The sequence below is a fragment of the Mandrillus leucophaeus genome, unplaced genomic scaffold (assembly GCF_000951045.1).
Source record: "Mandrillus leucophaeus isolate KB7577 unplaced genomic scaffold, Mleu.le_1.0 Scaffold372, whole genome shotgun sequence".
Classification (NCBI taxonomy): Eukaryota; Metazoa; Chordata; class Mammalia; order Primates; family Cercopithecidae; genus Mandrillus; species Mandrillus leucophaeus.
The window spans coordinates 1735412-1744308 of record NW_012103943.1 but is presented as its reverse complement, the minus strand read 5'-3'; the positions used below and the strand labels follow the sequence as shown (position 1 = coordinate 1744308).

The window sequence follows — 8897 nt, the reverse complement described above, 5'->3', positions numbered from 1 at the left end:
GGCATGGCACAGCCCTGGTGCAACTCACTGACTGAATGATAGATGGAGTTGGGGATTTCAATAGAGGAAATAATGTTTCCTGCCCCTCACCCTCACCCCCAACCTTAAGAACTGAGCAGATTATATAAAATCATGACCCTAAATGCACCAGAGAACGTAGTAGATACCGATTGACCGCTTTGCACCTAACCTCTAAATTTGAGCTAATAGGCTTAAATCAGGGAAAGGCTGACATAATCTTTTGAATCCAAATAGCCTAGAACCTTTTGCTCTGCTGAAAAACGCAGAAGAGGTGGGTATGTTTCTGGGATTTCACTGGAAGGCCCCAGGAGCTGAGTTTGAGATTCTTTGAGATCCTCATTACAGAGCCTATGTGGTCCTAAGGATAGGATAAAGCCAGAGCCTGTTCATACTCGCTCACCCAACCAACCCATCTCTACCGTCTCCACTAATTTCAAACCACTATCAGATAGATCCCTTCCTCTCCATCCTCACCCCAGCATTCCAGTGCATTCACGCTTGATTCAATGCCATATCTACATCACAGCTAAAGCTTCATTCCTTACTCCTCCACGTACTCATTTAACAAACACTTACTGAATTACTGAATGTCTAGCTTTTGCCAATCACTACTGTAGACTCTGGGAAAACAGTGAGCAAGAGGTAGCCCACAGTCTAGTGAGGGAGCCTTGCCCAGGTTTGTGCTCCGTGCTCTCCTATTTTTGCACATTCTATTCCCTCCACCTCTCAATACTTTTTCCCTTGAAGGCTGACCCACTATATTCACTATGTAAGTCCCTGCTCGTATATCACCGCATCCTTCTCAAAACTTCTCTGACCTTCACCGGGTGCGGTGGCTCACATCTGTAATCCCAGCACTTTGGGAGGCCAAGGCAGGCAAATTACAAGGTCAGGAGTTCAAGACCAGCCTGGCCAACATGGTGAAACCCCGTCTCTACTAAAAATACAAGAAATTAGCTGGGCGTGGTGGCAGATGCCTGTAATCCCAGCTACTAGGGAGGCTGAGGCAGGAGAATCGCTTGAACCTGGGAGGCAGAGGTTGCAGTGAGCCGAGATCACACCACTGCACTCTAGCCCAGGCAACAGTGCGAGAATCCATCTCAAAAAAAAAAAAAAAAAAAAAAAAAACTTCTCTGACCTTCCCCCTGCTGGGTCAGATACCCCTTCCCTTAATTTCTAGAGTCCCTTGTTCCTTCCCTCTCAGAGCTCCTGTTGCAGAACATTGCATTGGTATGTTTAGAGAGGGTGAGTTCCTTGAGGACAGAGATTATGCCATTCACTCATCTAACCCTTCCTGCCTTCTTTGATGAGCCAGATACTGTGTTAGATGCAAGGGGCTGAGCAGCAGTTAATTACAGACAAGCTCCCTGTCCCGCCTTCATGATACTCTCATTCCGATGGGAGTAGACAGGTGCTAAGGAATTCATTTTAGGATTTCCACACTTTAGCACGTGGAGAATAGTTCCTATCTGCATAAAATGTAGAATGAAGGCTCCTGGTGCTGCTTGTGGCTCGTTTGGTGCGGACCTGGTACCTCTTTAGTGAAGCAGCAGCTGAGGAGACTCCGGCGCTGGCCATGGCCGACGAAAAGCCCAAGGAAGGAGTCAAGACTGAGAACAATGATCATATTAATTTGAAGGTGGCGGGGCAGGATGCTTCTGTGGTGCAGTTTAAGACTAAGAGGCACACACCACTTAGAAAACTAATGAGACCCTATTGTGAACGACAGGGATTGTCAGAGAGGCAGATCAGATTCCGATTCGACGGGCAACCAATCAATGGAACAGACACACCTGCACAGTTGGAAATGGCGGATGATGATACAATTGATATGTTCCAACAGCAGGCGGGAGGTGCCTACTGAAAAGGGAAACTGCTTCTTTACTCCAGAACTCTGTTCTTTAAAGACCAAGATTACATTCTCAATTAGAAAACTGTAATTTGGTTCCACCACATCCTGACTACCATCTTACAGTTTTCTCTATTCTTTCATTTCCCCCTTCCCCATTCCTTTATTATACATAAAGTAACAGGTATATGTATGTGCACAAGCATATTGTGTTTTTTTTTAACTAAACAGCCAATGGTATGTTTTAATTGACATCAGGTGGAGACAGGATGGAGGAAAACACTGATTCTGTGAAAATATCCCCTTTTTCCATTAGTGGCATGCTTGTTCAGCTCTTATCTTTATATTCCAGTACGTGATTTTGCTTTCACTGTTAAAAAATAAATAAAATAAATAAAATAAATAAAAATCCTTGCATACCTTGTTCAACTGGAGAATTTTAATGTTTTTCATTTATCATTATAAAACCAAGGATGATTTTATAACTTTTTTGTATGTAGCTGTTACATGTGGGGCAATCTGTCTTTAAGTAGCGATAAATAACTCTAAAACAAAAAAGAATCCTAGATAGTTTTCCCTTCAAGTCAAGTGTCTTGTTGTTTAAATAAACTTCTTGTTTAAAATGAAAAAAAAAAGTAGAATGAAAAGGCCAAGAATGTCCTTTATTTCATGTTAGGTATCAGGGACTATGATTATGTCACTACAGAATAAAATAAACTGAAATGGAAATCTGACAACTGTCTGACCAGATCCAAAGTGCCCTCAAAGAGAGTGCCGCCCCTGCCGTTCGGGCTGCATAGGCCAGGGATCCAAAACTCAGTCACCCACAGGGCCCAAAAGGCAATACACACCTGTGATTCATCTAAGACCATCGTCTTACACTGCCCATTGTTGAGGCTGTGGTCAGGAGGAGAGTGGACCCCAGGCAAGACCAGGAGGCCCCTTCCCAGGACTTTCACCTGTTTCTCTGTAGGAAAGTAGACCAAGAGTTGCTCTTTCTCCCAATTCCTCAACAGAAGCTACAACTTTGACATTGTATGTATGATCTCCAGATTTTCAAACAACTGATTAGTGAAACTCTGGAGATCATACTTACAATGGACTCAATGATCGTACTTACTTTTGGATTCAAAAGATTATCTCAGCAGTTTCAATAGAAATAGTCTGGCTGGGTGTGGTGACTTACGCCTGTAATCCCACTTACGCCTGTAATCCCAGCACTTTGGGAGGCCGAGGTGGGCGGATCACAAGGTCAGGAGTCGGAGACCAGCCTGGCCAACATGGTGAAACCCATCTCTACTAAAAATATAAAAGTTGGTTGGACTTGGTGGTGCACACCTGTTGTCCCAGCTACTCGGGAGGCTGAGACAGGAGAGCTGCTTGAACCTGAGAGGTGGAGGTTGCAGTGAGCCAAGATTGTGCCACTGCACTCCAGTCTGGCAACAGAGTGAGACTCTGTCTCAGAAAAAAAAAAGAAAAAAAAGAAAAAGAAATAGTCTGAAGTTATTTTATCTCTATCCTGCTCCTTAGCACTGACTTAATTCAACTGATGCGTATTGAACAACACAGAAGAATAACACAACAATTAACAACACAAAAATGAATAAAACATTTACGTTTCAACCCCACCCTAAGGAATTCATACTCAAACAGAACAGCATAAGAAAAGTATTAATCGCCCACGACTTCTAGAAGTGATCCAGCCCCAAATCAAAATCCCCAACTGGAGACGCTTCTCTATATAGTTAATGCTTCTTGCCTGGATAAACCCCAAAAGGAGAAAGAAAAACAAATAACAACAGCCAAAAGCAAACAAGCAAGAGGAACTGGATGAGGCTGAGAAACTGAGATCTCTTAAAATGAATGTCTGTAGCTAGAAATCTCCACCCCCACCTTGTAAAAGCCCAGGTTGTGGGACTGGAGTGGAGGTGGGATCTATGTGACCACAGAAAACCTCCTGGCTTGAGGGAAGAGCCAGGCCTGGCATCAATGATCTCCCCCAGATGGCCACTCAAAGCCATTAAAGCAAGGGGAAGTCCCCGTGCCTCCGCTGCAGGCCGTTTCAATGAAGAGGAGCCTGCCAGGAAGCAACCGGATAGCTTCCTGGTCGGAGGGCCTGCTGGTCTCGCTCGGCATTTCTGGACAGTATTAATTTACACAGGCCCACAAACCAGCCGGGTACTCGCCAACCTATTGGGTTACATGCAAAGCAGAAATAAACTTCCTGGGATAACTAACAGAGGAAATTGGAAAGGAAGGAACAATCTATCAATTATCAATAGGCAGCTCACAGGAACTTGGCAAATTAAGTCGTTAAAATGGGTAATAGAGATGGAAAGAAAACGACGAGATTTTTAAGAAGTATCCCTCCATAATGCAGGAGATTAAAGGACTCGGCGGCTTTCCTTGCTCCTACAATAATGTCCCAGATCAAGTAAGGTGGAGGAGCAGGGAGAGGGGAATACTGAAGAGGCTGGCTTTGCCTAGCTGCAGATATCGCTAGGGCCTGGGGAAATGGCCTTGCAGCTGAGAAACAGGAAAGCCTGGCGTGGTACTTCCCACACTCGGGGTGCGGGCGGTGGGCGGGGGTTCTGCATGGTATGTTTCACACAGCATTTAGGAACACTGGATTGAAACATAGAGAAATGATTGCCTTCTCAGTTCTATTTCTGTCTAGTGCTACCCCTCTGATACCTCTCCGAAGCCTGAAGACCTCCTCCCTCTTTGACAACAAGGGACCAGGCACATGGCTTTCTGCAGGCAGCCAGGCTTTTATTTTACCTGTCTTACATTTATTTTTTCAGTTGCCTTCCACATCTCACAGTTGTCCTGGCTACCACATTGCCATTGCAGTAGCCGTCTGAAGTCCTTTTGAAATAGATTTACTTGAGTTCTATAAGGGGAGGTGATTTTAAAAGTTATATTCGGGAAAGAGCAGCACCTAGTTTAAAGAGAGGTGATCATGAGAGTCTCAGCCCTTTATAAATGCATGGAACTCTTGGAAATGGCTTTGGAATTCCATGGGGTATCTCACCACATTAAGAGCTGACATGATTGACCTCTAAGGACGAAGGCAGAGGGACCACACATGAATTAGATGCATTCTCTACTTGCGCTCTTTCCATTCCTTCGTGAGGTAATACTTTGGAGGCCCTTTTTACAAATGAGGCAACCGAGGCACAGGAAAGCTAAGTCATTTGCCCAAGGACACCTAGATATGAAAATATGGAGCCTGATTTGCTCCCTAGAGCTGGGCGATTCAGAACATAAGAGGCAGGGTACCCTGGCTGCCCTCTGAGTTACTGGGATATGTTTATGAATCTCAAGAGTTCTTCTGAGGATTAAATGAGATCACACAGGGAAAGCCTTTGGCTCAGTGGACTGGCGTGTAATCTGTACCCAATAAATTCTCTCTTTTTTTCCCAATGAGATGCACAGAGCTCTGGGAGACTTCAAGGTTATGTTTCTCAATTTTGTTGTATAGGGGAACCTGGAGATGGTAAGCATCTTCTAAGATCATGTAGCAAGTCACAGCAGAATTGGCTCTTTGGTTGAAATCTCTAGGATGTCTGAGTTCAACCAAAAGTTCTTTACAATTCCTCCCAGGACTGGGCACTGACTAGCCTTCTCAGCATCTGGCCATGTTTTCAAGGCCTAGAGATGATTCTCAGTGCTCCAGGAGACACAAGTCAGACCCCAGCTCTCTGACTTCAATTTCACCTTTCGATAACTATTCACAGAGCATCTCCTATCTGGGTGATGAGGACTCACAGCAGTCTCTAAGACTTGCCCCACTCATGGAGCTTCCGATCTAGACAGGAAGGCAGGCATTAATCAAATGACTGACCAAACAAATATAAATTTGCAATGATTTCAGTGCTATGAACGAACAGCTCACAGGGCTAGGGGAGCATGCACCCCTTTTCTAGTCTATTGAACAGCCGACTTACTGGTGCCATACCTCCTGTCTCCCTTTCCAAAAAATCTCTGCATGGCTGCTGGATTCATCTATCTAAATTCCAATTCTAATGTCACTCTCGGCTCTCAAAGCTTCAGTGGCTCCCTACTTTCCAGAGAGTGAAATGTACATATCTCAGCCTGGCAGGCAAACCTTCCACCCAGCTTTCCAAACTTCCTCTTAGCTCCATTCCCAGGACAAGAGCCAGGGTTTCCCACTGCACTACCTAATACCCCGTTCACCTAAGACATGAGGCTCATAACATCCTTATAATAGAAACCCCCATCCACCACTCTCCAAGGCCTGTGCCAAACGCCTCCTCTTCCAAGAAGCCTTTTCTTTATCCCCAACACTTCCATAGTCCACCTGCATGATGCCTTTGGTTCATCGTTGCCTGAGAACCCGCATACTTCTCTTGCATCCAATCATGTAGGGACTTTCCTTATGTTTTCAAATTGAGTATGGATTCCTTAGAGTAGGGTGGGGGCATGAATGTTTTACTCGTTCTTGTATCATTCATTGTTGTGTTATTCTTCTGTGTCGTTCAATAAGCATGAATTGAATTTAGTTAGTGCTACAGGGCAGGATAGAAATATGAACAAAACTCTAACAAAGGATAATTAATTTTATTATTAAAACTTAATTACACTCTGGGAGGCCGAGGCAGGTGGATCACAAGTTCAGGAGATCGAGACCATTCTGACTAACATGGTGAATCCCTGTCTCCACTAAAAAATACAAAAAATTAGCCAGGTGTGGTGGCGGGTGCCTGTAGTCCCAGCTACTCAAGAGGCTGAGGTAGGAGAATGGCGTGAACCCAGGAGGTGGAGGTTGCAGTGGGCCGAGATCGCACCACTGCACTCCAGCCTGGGCGACAGAGCGAGACACCATTTCAAAAAACAAAACAAAACAAAACAAAAAAAACTTAATCAGTGCTAATATCAGGCCACCTGGTGAAGACTGACGACAGAGAGTGAACGAAACGTGGCCCATGTGCTTGAAGACACGAAGGCTGGAGGGGGAGGCCAACGCCCAAACACGTAACTATTGCCAAGATAATGGTGATGGCGGCGATAGTAAGAACAGCAGCTTGCACCCATTAGGAGGCTTGCACCCCACATGCCAGGACTGTGCTAGGCTCTTTATATCCATTATCTCATTTAACCCTCAGAGCAGTCCCATGAATTAGGTTTTTATTTTGTAGGTAGGGAAACCAGAGCTAATAAACTTTCAGTTGATTTGTCTGGGGTCTTAGTTAGGGGTGGCATTCAGTGGTATGTTCCTGAATCCACCAACAAGCAGCCTGGAGTAGGGAGTCCAAGGCTGGAGTCCACTAACCTCCTGATGCCATCCAGGCATCAAGACAGGACTGCTTGTCTCTCAGTTCACACATTCCCAGTGTGTGATCTGTATCTCTCACTAGCCACCTTGTCGTTGGGAGATGCCCGATCCACACCCGGCATAGCAGCTATGATCTACACAGGGAGTAAGGTCAAGGGCAGAGAGTAAAAGTTATAGGCCAGTTTGTCTGCATTTTACAGTCTCTGGGAAGTCCTATCTAGTAAACTCCATCTACATGCCATTGGCCAGTGCTCATCTGAGCACTCTAAACTCCGAGACAGGTGGGAAATGTGGCTATCCTGCGGCATTCCTTGCCAGGCCAAACAGGAAGAATTCCTTCAGTAAGAAACAAGGGCAGAATGGATATTGGGTGAGAGTGAGCAGGGTCTGCCATTCACCCTAGTTTCAAGCCTGTACTTGAACCAGTGATGTGTTACTCAGTCGGCTGGCAAGGGTGGAGGGAAGCCGTGATTGGTGGCATTTGCCAATGTTTGCAGTGTAAATACTCTCATCATAAGTAAATTCAAGCTACCAACAGGACTGCAAATGGCTCATAGAATTCCTGAAGATGTAACCGTCAGCTCTCACAGCTGGTGCAAGCTGACTCAGAACGTCATCGACGTAAACCTGCCTAACTCCAGGTCAACCCTCTTCACTATGATGTGTTACCAAAGGCCATGCAACACAGAGAAGGAGGCATTAAAGAGCTGCCCAGAGACCATGCAATTCTTGAACTTCGGGAATCTATGAGTTCAGAAGATGTATCAAGTACGTAATCACTCAGAGACCATTGAGAGCTGCCCTTTCCAGGTAGACGTGCAGCAGCAAGCAGGCCTGAAGCCCCTGGGAGCAAAGGCAGGTACAACACATGATAGACGATACCTGTTCCACCTCTTCCCTGGGACGCCTAAGGAGCTGTTGGATGATGAGCCGGAACCTCAAGGCGATAGATCCTGAGGATGGCAACTAGTACTTGAAATTGACAGAAAAGGGAAAAAAAAGATATATATATATATTAAATATATATTCTACACACACACACACACACACACACACACACATACACACACACCACCCTCAACCAGGGGTAATCCTGCCCCCAGAAGATACTTGGCAATGTTTGGAGACACTTTTGGTGGTCACAACTCGGGACAGGGATGCTCCTGGCATGTAGTGGGTAGAAGCCAGGGATGCTGCTAGGCACCCTGCAAGGCACAGGGCAGCCCCCACAATGAAGAATTATCTAGCCCCAAATGACAGTGCAAAGGTTGAAAAACCCTGCTCTGTAAAATTAGCCAACAAATGTTGCCCCAGTGAGTTCTGTGAGCCACAGAAAAGACTTACTTTCTACGTTTTGAGGAGTACTGAGGAAGGGGTGGGCGGCGAGTGGAGAAGGGAAGATGCTGTTTATTATTCAACTCTCGCCTCCACAGCAGGGAAAACACTGTTTATACAAAACATCAAAGGTCGCTGCCACAGATATCAGTTCCATATTTCATGAGCCTTTGCCAAATCAAATTAGCTTATTTTCCTTGATATTAAGTTTGACAAGCAAAGAGACTGTGAAAACCAGAATTTTTAACTGGGCGTGCCCCTGTAATTCGGTTTTTTTTTTTTTGTTTTTTTTTTTTTTTTTTTTTTTTTTTTTGTTTTTTTTCGGTGAGATTGAGGTTCTTGGATTTTTTGTTGTGGATGGATTGTATTACTGGCTGTATTCCTCTTGTCTGG

The 8897-nt window shown here is 45.1% G+C and overlaps 1 pseudogene across 1 annotated transcript; it reads left to right on the top strand.

Annotated features, from left to right (window-relative positions):
• The first annotated feature begins 1518 nt into the window (after nucleotides 1-1518).
• On the top strand, nucleotides 1519-2177 carry LOC105546867 (annotated as a pseudogene). Its single transcript, XR_001007152.1, has one exon. The product of XR_001007152.1 is annotated as a small ubiquitin-related modifier 2 pseudogene (transcript).
• The last annotated feature ends 6720 nt before the right edge of the window (nucleotides 2178-8897 follow it).